The sequence below is a fragment of the Oryctolagus cuniculus genome, chromosome 10 (genome assembly GCF_964237555.1).
Source record: "Oryctolagus cuniculus chromosome 10, mOryCun1.1, whole genome shotgun sequence".
Lineage (NCBI taxonomy): Eukaryota > Metazoa > Chordata > Mammalia > Lagomorpha > Leporidae > Oryctolagus > Oryctolagus cuniculus.
In genome coordinates, this window is record NC_091441.1 from 55090581 (window position 1) to 55098095 (window position 7515).

General features: G+C 43.2%; 1 non-coding gene across 1 annotated transcript; it reads right to left on the bottom strand.

Moving 5' to 3' along the window:
• Positions 1–1144: 1144 nt before the first annotated feature.
• On the bottom strand, positions 1145–1209 carry LOC127492544 (small nucleolar RNA SNORD29). The gene has a single exon (XR_007922054.1). It is a non-coding gene; the product is annotated as a small nucleolar RNA SNORD29 (small nucleolar RNA).
• Between the last annotated feature and the right edge of the window lie 6306 nt (positions 1210–7515).

Genomic DNA, 7515 nt, shown 5'->3' on the forward strand with positions numbered 1-7515 from the left:
TGACAGATGGTTAGCTGGTTATTTCTGTGTATGAGGCCTCATCCAAGGCACTGCCAGTGAGGTGGGCAGATGGCCTTGTGGATTTAACTAAGCTTTGTCCAAGAGACCAGATCAACCCCATAGCTAGTGGAGACACTCGTTTGCCCAATCCTGGAGATGGTGTAGTTCCCACGGATTTCCTTTATGACAGAGAAGGGCTGCGTCTCAGCTGATTAGCTTTGAATAAAATCCTGTGCACTGACGACTGTATTTTGTTCATTGATAAATATTAATCAATTAAAGATATGTCTCTCTAGTTAGATATCTGCTGGCAATGTCCTGTCTTCTTGGGGTTTTCCAAAGTGGTCTCCACCACCACTGTGGTCTGCAACCATCACTATAGCTCCTCCCCCGTGCCCTGCAGCTGCCCCCTTTGCCAGACGCCATGGGCTTGAAGGGCCTCCTTGAACATGGTTTACGATGCATCATAGGTAAGTGTGTGTGTGGGGGGGGGGTGCACACGTGCGTGCACACACCTATGACGAGAGTGGTGGTGGTAGAAAGCTATTGTATAAATGGATGGATAATGCTATGATATATCAACAGACACCATTTTCTTTTTGGGATTGTGTTTTCATCCAGATTTCTTCTCTCTCCTCCCTCGAGGACTTGGGTTCTCTCTGAAGTGCTCTCTTTCTCAAGACTTGGTTTGGAAGTTAGATTTCCAGAGAGAACATATCTATTCCCAACAGCTCCTAACTCCTTCAGGTGCTTTGTCTTTATTCTTGTCCCAGTTAGGCTCTTTTTCCTTTCTTGAAGATCATGGTGTTTTGTTTTGTTTTAACAGGGAAAGCAGGTTTATTAAGAAGACTAAAATTATTGTGTGCTAGCTTGAACAGCTTGAGTTGTCCAGGAAAGGATTTGAAAATTTCCTCTCTGACATCCTCCAAGACTTGGATTCCATTTATATGCACTTGGTTCTCTCCCTAGAACTCTAATCTCAGGCTGGAGTTGAGCTGAAACACAGCTTAGCTTCCTACAAATCATCCAAACTATTGGACCCTTGTGCTAACAAGGAGGTCATTGGTGACAGCACCCAGAGACAAGACCAGGCTTTTTGTGAGAGATTCCTTATACATGCTGTCCCCCATTCCTGTCTTCTCCAGTTTCTCAGGTGTTCATGTGTTCTTGCTGTCAGCCATTGTGAGCTAGTTTGATTCATCCCAGAAACAGATTATGGTTTAATTCAGAAAATGCTCTACTCTGTGAAAAGCACTGTCCTTAGCACTGTGGAATATACAAAGTAAGTAGACCAAGTGTGCTCCTGCTTAAGTCCTTGCACTCCAACAGGAGAGACAGACATGTGCACCAGTAACCCCAGTATGTGGCAGACTGTGTGATGACTTTGTTAAGGAAGAAATATTCACTGGATCAAGCCTAGCCATATCCAAGGGAGTTTTAGGGGGCAGTTGTATATTTTCATCTTTCGAAATCATCCATCTTTTTATAAAAAAAAATCTTACAGTATTGAACTGGTGCTGCTTCTACCAAATTGTCATTCATTTTCCTTTTTTTTTTTTTTTAAGATTTATTTATTTATTTGAAAGTCAGAGCTGGGGCCAGTGCTGTGGTGCAGCGGGTTAAAGCCCTGGCCTGAAGTGCCGGCATCCCATATGGGTGCCAGCTCTAGTCCCGGCTGCTCCTCTTCGGATCCAGCACTCTGCTATGGCCTGGGAAAGCAGTGGAGGATGGCCGAAGTCCTTGGGCCCCTGTGCCCATGTGGGAGACCCGGAAGAGGCTTTACCTGCTACGCCACGGTGCTGGCGCCCATTCATTTTCAATTCTTAGTTTATTTTCTCTCTTGCACTCTCTTTCAGTTAAAAAGGACACCACAGAAACTTACACCACCTCAGACATATTTCTGTCTCCATCCGTGCCCAACTGGTATTTTTTTGTGGCATTCTGATTAACAGCTTTAGACAGTTAGCACTTGAGGTTGTCAAGATTTAGTTGGGGAGCACATTGGGGTCAGATAGAAAGTTTGCAACCATCTTTCAATTTTGATTTGAAGACTTAAAAAAAGAGTCTGATTCTGATAGTATATCTATCTCTTAATAGAGGAGTGAACTCTGACTCCTGGAAAAAGGACAGAAGTTAACTGCTGGAGGCCATCAGAACACATCACCCACATCACCGCACAAATGCTTCTGCTGAATTAGTCACCTTTTAGCGACCGTGTGCCCATTCCCGGCCACCCTCCAGTTTTGTGGTATGTGGTATGCACTCAAGATTTTAGGGTGTGAGAGACATTTCCTTCTTCCAGCGTGAGACAGGGTGACCCAGCGTCTCTGAAAGGTAAACACAAACCCCTCTCTCTCCCAGGCGAGAGAGTTATCGAGCTGTGTTTACAGTGCGTCGCCTTTGTCTGCACGGCACATACTTCACATTTTCTTAAAGGTAATGGGCTACCTGCCAATGACATTGCACAGCTCCCAGGCTGCACGGCTTCCTCAGGAATATAATTCCTCATCTGCCTTAGCCTTTGAGTCTTACATTTCATCCTCACTCTGTGTAAGGCACCCATCAACACAAATTCAGGCAACTCCTCATTTCTCCTTCCTTTGATGCCCTTGACGCTCCTCATCTGGCCAGCCCAGAAGAATGCGGTAGGACGTGCTTGTGGGGTGTGCTGGGAAGGCCAGCTGGGTGCTGAACTCTAGTATTTTTCTCTCCTCCCCATGACATTCCTTCTGCTGTTCCTTTCCCACCTTAAAGAAAATTCATGCTTATGAATAACTTGAAATGAGCTAAACTGGTCATTGCTATTACTGAAAGACATTATATAGAATACAAGGAATAATCTTATTACATGTACTACATTCTCTTACACAATAACTCACCTTTCATCACTCTTCTCTGCTTGGCAAATGGAGTAGCCACCTTCTCATTCCCATCCCAGCATGGGAAAGCAGCCAAGGAGCTTCCTTTCAGTTTGTTTTTGTTTTTATTTGGTTTCTTGACTTCAGTGGGTCCCAGAAACAGATGGGCAGCTGGAGGGCACTTTTGCTGGGAACTGCTGTAGAGGGAGCTCTCGTGTTTCATAACCAGAGCGCATGGCTTTCTCGCTGGATTTCACTGATTTCACTGAGTGTGGTTCCTGTGAAAAGCAAGGGAGTTTTCCTCTGAGGCATCAAAATAATTATCTCTTGTCAAAGTTTAAGGAGATACTATGGCAGATGGGCAGACATTCGGTTATTGATGAGGTAACAAGCCACAGGAAAAACTAGCTACTGGGACCTTCCTCTCTGTGTCGAGTTTCCTGAGTTCTGTGCCTCCCCACAGACACCCTGCACAGATCCCGAGCAGATTGCATATCTTCTATGTGCACCACTTTTCTTATTTGTAAGGATAATTCCATCTTTTCCCATTCTCCTTCACCTTATACTTCAGCTGTGTATCAAAAATCCCCAAGTCAAAGCTCTAAGAATACAACGAAGCTATTAAAAAGTGGTTCTCAAAAAAATAATCCACACTACAAATATGAATGAACAATTGACCTGAATATTCAAACTCTGAGTTTGCAAAATGAAGCTGAAGCTTTGCAGTGCCGGCCTTTCTCTTGCTGATGTGTACTTGCAGATGAACTCCAAACGAGATGGAGACAACAGAGAAATGGAGCATAATTTACAGTATTTTTTAAAGTTCACTTATTGTTTATAATTGTTTATTTTAAAGAGATAGAGGGAGGGAGGGAGAGAGAGAAAGAGAGAGAGAGAGAGAGAGATCTTTCACCCACTGGTTCACTTCCCAAATGCTTTCAACTGCCAATACTCAGCCAGGTCAAAGCCAGAACAAGGAACTCAATCTGGGTCTCCCCTGTGGGGAGCAGGACCCATGTACCTGAATCATCAACTGCATGCCGGGATGCACATTAGGACGAAACTGGATGGGAAGTGGAGGCAGAACTCAAACCCAACCTCTCTGATATGGGATGCAGGCTTCCCAAGTTGTGGCTTAACCCACTGCACCACCATGCCTGCCCCTACATTGTTTTAAGGGACATTTGGTATTTCTCATCTGTCCTTCCATGACATAGAAGGGCTAGGAATCACTACTTTTAGTATTCTTATTTTAAGTTGTAAACAAAAATCCTCTCAGTGCTTTGGCTGTCAGTTAGAAGAAATATTTAGCAAGAGCTAAATTATCAGCTGAATAATGAAAAAGTCAGGTCAGTTCAGGTCCATCTTTTCTATGCCCTTGTGTCAGGTGAGACACCAAGCTGAGTGTCATGGAGAATAGAAGGAGGAGTGAGAAACAGGTTCTGCCCCCAGGAGCTAAGAAATTGGGTAAGAATCTCATGTAAGGACAGAGCATTTCAGCCCAAGACATTGAGAAGGTCCAAATAAAGTGTGTGGGTTCTACTTATGCTGACCTAGGAAATACACAAAGGAGGAATGTGAAAGAGCCTTCCATGGAAATTAACCTTGGTGTGAGAGCAGTGACCAGTCTTCTTTCTATGTCAGTCTGGTAGCAGCCTGCTCTCTTTCCTCATGCCCCACTACAGCAAGCACAGGGGTTACTTACTGAGATTAGCAACTGTTTGAGAGTCTGACAGAAAGACTGATTTGCTTCAGTTTCTCTCTAGCATCAGTGCAAAATCCACGTGGAGCTTTGACTGTTAAAAATGTTTTTAGACACATTTTTGTGGTTTGAATTTGAGCTCATCCAAATGATTGTTTGAGTTAAAGACTCTGATGAAAGGGCCATAGATCTTAAGAAATAAAATAACTATAAACAAATTGATCCGGATAAGGTGGTTTTATTCTCCGTTTTATGGGCACTATTCAGAGGTTAAATGTTTCACTTAAAGTTGCAGGTGGTTTATGAGCACAGAAAGGCTGGGCTCCTGGTCCATTGCTTCTCAGAGAAGCCTGCTCCACTCCTTACAGATGAAAAAATTAAACCACAAAATTGTTGTAAGCTGATAGAAACTCTTATTTGTTTTGTTTTATTTATTTAGCTTGTCAATCCAAACTTTTGTCTAAAAAATAATACTATTCTTGGGCAGTTTTATTGCCCTGTGTTACCATTTAAAAAATTCTTGTGTTTGTCTATTTTCATTTTTTAATTTGAAAGGCAGAGAGAGACAAAGAGATCTTCTAGCCACTGATTCACTCCCTAAATGCTTCCAACAACCAAAACTGGGCCAGGCCAAAGCCAGAAGGCTGGGATTCAATCTGGGTCTCCCATGTGGGTGGCATTCTCCCAGGGTATGCATTAGCAGGAAGCTGGATTTTTTTTTTTTTTTTTTGGAAAGGCAGAGTTAGACAGAGAGAGAAAGACAGAGAGAAAGATTTTCCTTTTCCATTGGTTCACCCCACAAATGACCATTAAGGCCGGCGTGCTGCACCGATCCGAAGCCAGGAGCCAGGAGCCAGGAGCCAGGTTCTTCCTCCTGGTCTTCCATGCAGGTAGAGGGCCCAAGCACTTGGGCCATCCTCCACTGCCTTCCCGGCCACAGCAGAGAGCTGGACTGGAAGAGGAGCAACCAGGACAGAATCCGGCACCCCAACCGGGACTAGAACCCAGGGTGCCAGCACCGCAGGCGGAGGATTAGCCAAGTGAACCACTGCACCAGCCAGGAAGCTGGATCTTAAGCCAGGAGTCCAATCAGGCACTCCAATATAGCATGTGGGCATCTCAAGTGGTGACTTAACTGCTGTGTCAACCCCCCAGCCCCATTATCACTTATTTGAGATTTATGCTGCATACATTTTAACTACACTGTCACCTGATACACGTTACAGTGTAAAACAACTAAAAATGGGACAAAAACTTTTTTTCCTAAATCAAAGAAATCGTTAGAGATATTTAAGTGACAAGCACTCATTGTTCCAGAGGATGGACTTGGGTTTTCAGTTTCTTGGCAGATGAGATAAAATGACAGGCATGTGGGAATATGCTGTTTCTGTCATCACACCTGGTGACTATAATTTGGGTCCTCAGTTTAACAGAACACAAAAAAGGGAGGGAGAAAGTATATATTAAAAGATCTTATGGCTTATATTTCAAGTTTGTTTATATAACACATTGGAATTTTTTTAAAGTATGTAAGAACAGTTACTCATCAGTAATTTGTTCATGTGTTTGATAGAGTGTCTTTGATAACCTGCAACATGTATTGAGACAATTTCTCTCTTGTGGGAAGGCGATCTAAAGTCTTTCCTTGATTGTTTTCAGAATACCTACTTTTTCCCCCTAGAAGGAACATCAGTGATGGCAGCTTTTCATCTCCAAAGTTATGAGATATTGGGGTAAATATTAATAGTAATTGTTTGGCTTATGCGAGAAATCAATCTAAATACATACAGTTTCTGAAGATGCTTTGGACATCATGAATGCTGTGCAAGTGCAAGGTATTATGACGATAGCAACTCTGGGCTCCTTCTCAATTTATTTAAGGATTTTACAGGTTTTGTTTATTATCTCAACATCACAACCCCCCTCCGTTGAATCGTAAGGCATACTTCAGTCATCTGAGATTGAATACTAAGGCCCACAGCAGGTCTGAGTCTGCAGCTCGCCTTCTGCCTTTTGCGTTCAGGAAATATCTCAGAGGTGAAGTGTGGGAAGCCAGGCCTTTTGTCTGTCTTTGGTGATTGACGGGCAGCCTTGGTCACTGACTGGCTTCCTTCTTTAGAGATGAACATCTTCCTTTCCTTTGTGATTGAGTAACAAAAACTGAACCTGCACACACCAAAGTGAACAGCCCAGAAAACTCACTGTGATTTCAGAACCAACTTTTTAAAACCGTAATCTTCCGATCACCCAGAGTTCTGAACATAATTGGTTTGTTCCCAGAAATACAATGAAAGGAAACTAGAAGTATTTTAGTCCCTGGTTGTTTATGAATCAACTGATTTTCTTTTTCAGACTTTAAAGGTCACAGAATCAAATCACATGGGGCAGCAGAAGGGAGAATTGCCTTCTTTTCATCAGTCCTCCTGCCCACCCTTTCATCCCAGTTCTCTGTTAGAGGTAGGGTTTGCTAGCTTTAAGTAGAACATTGCTCAGAATTTCCAGGAATTCACAATCAAAGCAAACCATGAGAAAGCTGCCTTGGAAGCTGGTAAAAGGGCAGCAGCAATGCCGTGTACAGCAGGTGTCTGCATACCTAAACAACACGCAGCACTGCTTCTCTCCTGGTGCACAGGTTCAGGAATTCTTCTGGCCTTGGGCAGAACCCAGGAAGAGGAGCCTGCACGCATCATTCGGAGTCATCCAGGTCACTCATGTCTAAGATAAAGTTTGAGAGGCATGGGACCTGAAGCATAGAGCTGGATTTGTGTGGAAAGTATATACTTATTCCTGAATCATACAGGAAGGTGGCAGAATAAAGAATGGCATTTGTTGTTATCTACAGATCTAATATAGATGGTCCAGCATCCTTGTCATAATGTGGTCTATAGAGATGACAGCAAATATCTGGACCCATTGCTTGGGTTATAACTGGTTATAGTTACTTGAATAATTGAA